The following is a 7,289-nucleotide window of genomic DNA, read 5'->3' as shown; positions in this document are numbered from 1 at the left end:
ATAATACCGGGAGGACTTAATAACAGTTTACGGTAGGGGACTATGTCTTAGTCTTATTAAAAACATTAAGTAAAAACGGTCTAGTAAGAAACTCTCGGATAAGTACCTTAGGCTATAGTATATCACCTTAGTCGTTAGTTATTCTAGCCTCGCCTATAAGCGAGATTTTGTATAGTCGATAAAGATTTATAATATTTTCCTAATCTCTTTATTAGAGCCGTAGCGGTCTCGGGATAGTTAGGCTCCTAAGCCTATAGAGATGGATATAGAGCTATAGGAGTCGTAGGAGTATAAGGCGGAGCAGATTTTAGCTAATCAGCTTAATAGGAAGAGGAGGCAGTATTTAGTTAAGTGGGCAGATTATAGGTATAAGAATAATATCTAGGAACTAAGGCGTTATATGCCGGAGGAACTTCTTTAGGACTATTATAATCGGTAAAAGGAGAGGACTCGGAAAGTGCAGAGACTATTATAACCCTATAGGGTCTTTTATTATCTTTCTTAATTTATTATACTATAATCCCGGAGGGTATTACTATTATTAAAATTCGTTATATATCCTAAACGCTAAAAATAAAATAATAATAGTCGCGCTATATATATATAATACTACTCCAGGTTAGATTATTAGATCCAGTTTTTACTATATGCCCATAGACTATTAAAAACCTCCTTATCGTCTCTATTATTTTTATTATCCTCTATATTATCACCGACCTTTAATAGGTCATGGATCTAATAAAGGACTTTTATCCATTTACGGGACTCCTGTGCCTGGATGTTATAGGAGGTAATTCGAGCGTCCGTAACCGCGTTATCGCGGCGATACTTAAATCGCGCTTCATTAAAGTCGCGGGAATTATAATACTGGTTATTAGTATATACACGACGTAGCTCCCCCTAGAGCTTATAGGCGGTATGCTAGCAGAAAAGAAGTAGCACCAGTATATAGATAAAACAGGGGAGAGATAACTTATAAGCTTTTTATCGGTGAATCTACCGTATCTTATAGTATCTATAAGCGCCTTCTATATAGCGATAGCGGCACGAGTAGCATAAAGGTTTATCTAGGAATAGGTTAGTATACCGGGGCAGTCTATATTAGGCGGAGAGTATAACTATACCTCTTCGCACTTCCTACTATTCTAGTCTTCTTAGTAATAATGATATTTAAACGACTACTAGCCCGAATTACGATATAAGCGAAAGATAATAGAACTCTGGGTATCTAAGATAATATCTAGAAATCTTAAGTAACACCGCTAATAGGGAGGGTTATAGAGGTCGGCCCCTATAATCACTTCCTAAACCGGGTAAAGGCCTAAGGGAGTGCAGTTATTAGAAGGCGCAGCATTGTTATCACCCCCGTTAGCCCCCGGACCTTTATCGGTAACGTTATTATTACTAAAGATATTATTACCTAGGGAGCTCTTACCTTAACTAAGGATAAAGTGATTATCCTTATTCTTATCGCTACTAATAAGGAGGATACCATCGGCGCTACCCGATATAGTTATATCCCCCTTATAGTCGACGATACTATTATTAATATCGTTATTATCGTCGTTATCATAGTTTACTAGAGCTAGAGTCGGAGTCCTCTAGTTACCGGCGGACTAGCCATCGGGTAAACTATTATCCGACCTAATTACTAGGAAGAAACGGGTAAGGACCTTACTAACCTAGGGGTTAGGAACTATAAAGGTCTCCTTATTAGGGAGGGCTAGGCCCCTCGTTTTAGTAGGAGTCGTAAACGACCCCGTACTAGGTACGGCTAACACCTTCGTTTTAATAGGTATCTTAGACACCACGCCGGGCACGGCGGACTCTTTATTATTTAGACGCGTTTTAGTAGGAGTTATAAGTGACTCCGTACTAGGCGTGGCCGGCCCTTTTACTTTAGTAGGTGCCTTAGACGCCGTACCGGGTATAGTTAACCCGTTATTAGTGCTACCTTTCTAAGTGGTTTTTTTAATAATGCTATCCTTAACGATAAAGGACTTATTAGTAACGGTGTTAAGGCCACCGCCGGCCTTTTTACTATTCTTTATAGGAATCACGGGCTTCTTAGCGGGAGACGTACTGGCAGACTTAGGTTAGCGAGTAAACTTATTAGCCGTACGTAATTAACGTTTCTAGGGAGCTATACCAGAACGCAGGAGATTAGCTAAGTTCGGGAAGCCACGCACAATAATCACTTATTATCACAGGTTAACCCCTCGAAAGTGTAGTTCCGGCATAAGGCCGGAACCGCTAATCAGCATACAGATCTAACGCTCGGACCTCGCGCTGCCCTTGCCGCGGATTCGTATAAACCTAGTAAATCCTATACCTCTTTATAGACCTTTTCCGTCCCTTTCCTTAATTCTAGCTAATATAATTATTCGGCCTTACTTAGTGCGATTAACCTATAACTAGCCGCTTATATAGCTAGAATTTAGCGAACCCTATACGCTATATTAGTATAGACTTAGATATAAACGCGCCGTTAGGCGGCGGCGGTCCTATAAACTCCGCCGACCTAGCTAAGTGGACGGATAAAAGGATTATTAAAGCTATTAATATAACGCTTAGTCCCTTATAGGAATAGATAGCTTAATAATAAGAGCTACTCTAATAACTTACGAACGGTCCTATAAACGCCTAGGCCCTATAATAACCTACTCTTAACCTCGCGCCTCCCCCGGAGAGAGCCCCTACGAATATACTTATAGAGTCGGTAGCAGGTCCTCCGACCCCGGCGACCTCTACTTCCCCCTAGATTATAGTCCTATAAGAACCTTATAAACTATATCCGCTATATACTAAGCCTTTATTATACCCCGCGAAGTTTAGTAGAAAATAAATAGAGTATACTACCTAGTCGTAGTAGATACACGATAAGCTCCTACTAAATAAACACTTATTTAATAACTAAGCCGAAATATAGTATTATATTAACTTATACTTAGAGGGTAGTGCCTAGTAAGTGGTGTTAGCCTTCTACGCCGGTAGGGGGCCGGGAGGTACCCGCGACCCGGAGTCGTTTCTTACCTACCTAGACCGTATATATAAGGACTAAAACGAATAGCCTCGCGCGGCCTTCGCGCTATATTCCCTTAGACAGCGCGAGGAATAAACCTTCGTGTAGTTCCCACCGAAATTCAAGAAACAGATCGCCTAAGTAAGTAAATGCGAGTAGGTAGACTTAGCGAAGATCACTTTCCTTAAGGGTGCCCTAAGCTAGAAGCTACGTAGAGCCCTAATTACCGTGAAATTACCCTATAATTATTAAAGCTAGGTTACTAAGGTCTAGAGTATCGCCTAGAAGCTAGAAGGCCTACGCCTAATTAGCCGTAATACTTATATACCTAATTAAACCCGGTACTAAGAGACTAATACTAATAGGGATCTCGTGATAGGGGGAATTAATTAGGTTCGGCCCGATATAATTATAAACTAACCTTATAATAACCGGGAATACTAGGGGTATAGGAAAAGGGGATATATCTATATAAACTATAAGTCTCGGGATAAGGGCTCTAAGGCTAAGGGCGCCCGTGTAGTAAAGGTTTAGGCTGGGGATAATAATATCGCTATAAGCTTAGATAGTTTAGACGATAAGGAGTCGGAAAAAGAATAGCTCTAATACGAAAACGGGCGTTAAAGCTAATAACCGCCCTACGGCAGGAGTAGGAGGCGTTTAAACACCTGACTAGCGGCGACTTAGCCCTAATATTAAGGTGAGTAAATAAAAGATATATATATACTCTTATAGATACGGGTTATAACTACTATGCTACTATAAATAAACGCTTTATATAAAGACTTTAGTTACCGTTAATTAATATGAGAAAACGACTACTAAAAGGATTCTTAGATATATCCGAGCCGGTTATTAGCGCCGGGATCGCCGCGTTTAAGCTAGAGATTAGCGGCTATATATAATAGGTCTTCGCCTATATAGTAAAAGGACTAGATCAGGATATATTCCTAGGGAAGCCGTGGCTAGAATATTATAGTATTATATATTACGTAAAGAATAGTAGGTTATACTATAGAGTCGCTAATATTAACCTATAACTAGTAGGTAAGGAAGAATTAGCCGATATATAAGCTATCCGCGAGGTAAGGCTAGTCTCGGGATCGGTGTTTATAGCCACGATATAATAAATACTAAGGGAGTTAAAGGGAAAAGAAAGAGACGAGTTAAACGCCTTAATCTATACCTTTAATATATAAGATATCGATAAGGCCCTCCGTAAAAAGGAACTAGTAGACCCTCGGGACTATTACGGGTTAACCCCTCGGAAGTATAGTTCCGGTATAAGGCCGGAACCGCTAACTAGCACGTAGATCCGACGCTCGGACCTCGCGCTGCCCTTACCGCGGATTCGTATAAACCTAGCAAATCCTGCACTTCCCTATAAACCTTTTTCCTTTTCTTTCCTCAATTCTAGCTAATATAATTATTCGGCCTTACTTAGTGCGATTAACCTATAACCAGCCGCTTATATAGCTAGAATTCAGCGAGCCCTACACGCTATATTCGTATAGAGCTAGATACGAACGCGCCGTTAGGCGGCGGCGGTCCTATAAACCCCGCTAAGCTAGCTAAGTAGACGGATAAAAGGATCACCGAAGCTATTAATACGACGCTCGGCCCCTTATAGGAACAGATAGCTTAATAATAAGAGCTACTCTAACGACTTATAAACGGCCTCGCGAATATTTAGGCCCCGTAATAACCTACCCCTAACCTTACGCCCCCCTTAGAAGGAGCCCCTATAAACACGCCTACCGAGTCGGTAGCAGGTCCCCTAACCCCGGCGACCTTTACCTCCCCCTAGATTATAGTCCTATAGGAACTAAGCGAATAACGCCCGCCGCGTACTAAGCCCCTGCTATACCCCGCGAAGTTTAGCGGGAGATAAATAGAGTACGCCACCTAATCGTAGTAGATACGCGATAAGCTCCTACTAGATAAGCACTTATTTAATACCCGAGCCGAAATATAGTATTATATTAACTTATACTTAGAAGGGAGTGCCTAATAAATAGTATTAGCCTTTTACGCCGCTAGGGGGCTAGGAGGTACCCGCGACCTAGAGTCGTTCCTTACCTACCTAAACCGTATATATAAGGACTAAAACGAATAGCCTCGCGCGGCCCTCGCGCTACGTTCCCTTAAATAACACGAGGAGTAAACCTTTTTATAGTTCCTACCGAAATTCAAAAAACAGATCGCCTAAGTAGGTGGTAGCGAATAGGCAGATTCGGCGAAGATTACCTTCCTAAAAGGAGCCCTAAGCTAAAAGCTATATAGCGCCCTAGTTACCGCGAAGTTACCTTACGACTATATAAGCTAGGTTATCAAGGTATAGAGTATCGCCTAGAAGCTAGAAGGACTATGCCTAACTAGCCGGAACACTTATATATCGAACCGAACCCGGAATTAAGAGACCGACGCCGATAAAGACGTCGTGATAGGCGGGATTAATTAGGTCCGGCCTGATACGATTATAGACTAACCTCGTGATAACCGGGAGTGCTAGGGTTATAGGAAAAAGGGATATATTCGTATAAACTATAAGTCCCGGGATAAGGGTAAGGCTAAGGGCGCCCGCGTAGCGAAGGTGCAGGCTAAGGATAGCGACGTCGCCGCGAGTTTAGACGGTTCGGATAATAAAGAGTTAGGAAAAGAATAGCTCTAATATAAAAACGGGCGTTAAAGCGGATAGCCGCTTTATAGCGGGAGTAGGAGGCGTTTAAATACCTAGCTAGCGGCGACTTAGCTTTAATATTAACGCGAGTAAATAGAAGATATATATATATACTCTTATAAATACGGGTTATAATTACTACGCTACTATAAATAAACGCTTTACATAAAAACTTTAGTTACCGTTAATCGATAAAAGGAGACGATTACTAAAAGGATTCTCGGATACGTCTAAGCCGGCTATTAGCGCCGGGATCGCCGCGTTTAAGCTTAAGATTAGCGGCTATATATAACGAGTCTTCGCCTATATAGTAAAAGGACTAGATTAGAATATATTCCTAGGAAAACCGTGGCTAGAATATAACGATATTATATATTACGCGAAGAACCGTAGGTTATACCACGGAGTCGCTGATATTAACCTATAACTAGTAGGCGAGGAGGAACCGGCTAATATATAAGCTATCCGCGAAATAAGGCTAGTCTCGGGATCGGTATTTACGGCTATAATATAACGGATAAGAAAAGGATTAAAGGGAAAAAAAAGAGACGAGTTTAACGCCTTAATCCGGGCCGTTAATATACGGGATATTAATAAGGCCCTCCGTAAAAAGGAACTAGTAGACCCTCGGGACTATATCCCTACGAATATACTATAAGAGTTTAGCGACCTCTTTACGCCTAATAAGGCTAACGATTTACCCCCTTACCGACTAGGCGTTAACTATAAAATCACCCTAAAATAAGGTCCCGATAGGCTTAAGCCGACCCTACTATAGGGGCCCCTCTACGGTATATCTAGGGAAGAGTTACTAGTGCTCCGGAAGACGCTTAACGACCTAATAGATAAGGGATTTATACGAGCTAGTAGCTTAGCGGCTACCACGCCGGTCTTATTCGTAAAGAAGCTAGGGGGCGGGCTACGCTTTTACTATAATTATAAAGCCCTAAACGCGATTACCTAGCGGGATCGCTACCCCCTCCCCCTAATCACTAAGACCCTACGTAACCTAGCTAGCGCTAAGTGGTTCACGAAGCTTAACGTAGTCGCCGCTTTCTATAAGATCCGTATAGCCCCCGGGTATAAGAGCAAAACGGCCTTTAGAACAGGCTTTAGTCTCTTCGAGTAGCTACTATATCCTTTCGGACTAAGCGGCGTACCCGCTACTTTCTAACGCTATATTAACTAGACCTTATAGGAGTTCCTTAATAACTTCGTTATAGCCTATATCGATAATATCCTAATTTACTCGAGTAGATCTTATAAGGACTATAAGGCGAAGGTCCGGCTAGTACTATATAGGCTTATAAACGCCGGCCTAAATCTAGACCCGGCTAAGTACGAGTTTAGTGTGATAATAGTAAAATACCTAGGCTTTATTATTATAGTGGGTAAAGGAGTATCCTATAACCCTAAGAAATTAAAGGCTATCCGCGACTAGGAGGCCCTTACCTCCGTGAAGGGAGTACGAAGCTTCTTAGGATTCGCGAACTATTACCGGATATTTATCTACGACTTCGCGGGTATTATAGCCCCCTTTATAGTATTAACAAAAAAGGAACGGCTTTTTAGGTAGGGGACCGAAGA

The sequence above is a fragment of the Sodiomyces alcalophilus genome (assembly GCF_042370955.1).
Source record: "Sodiomyces alcalophilus JCM 7366 unplaced genomic scaffold ACRALscaffold_3, whole genome shotgun sequence".
NCBI lineage: Eukaryota > Fungi > Ascomycota > Sordariomycetes > Glomerellales > Plectosphaerellaceae > Sodiomyces > Sodiomyces alcalophilus.
The sequence above is the reverse complement of the archived record's forward strand: the minus strand, read 5'-3'. Positions refer to the sequence as shown.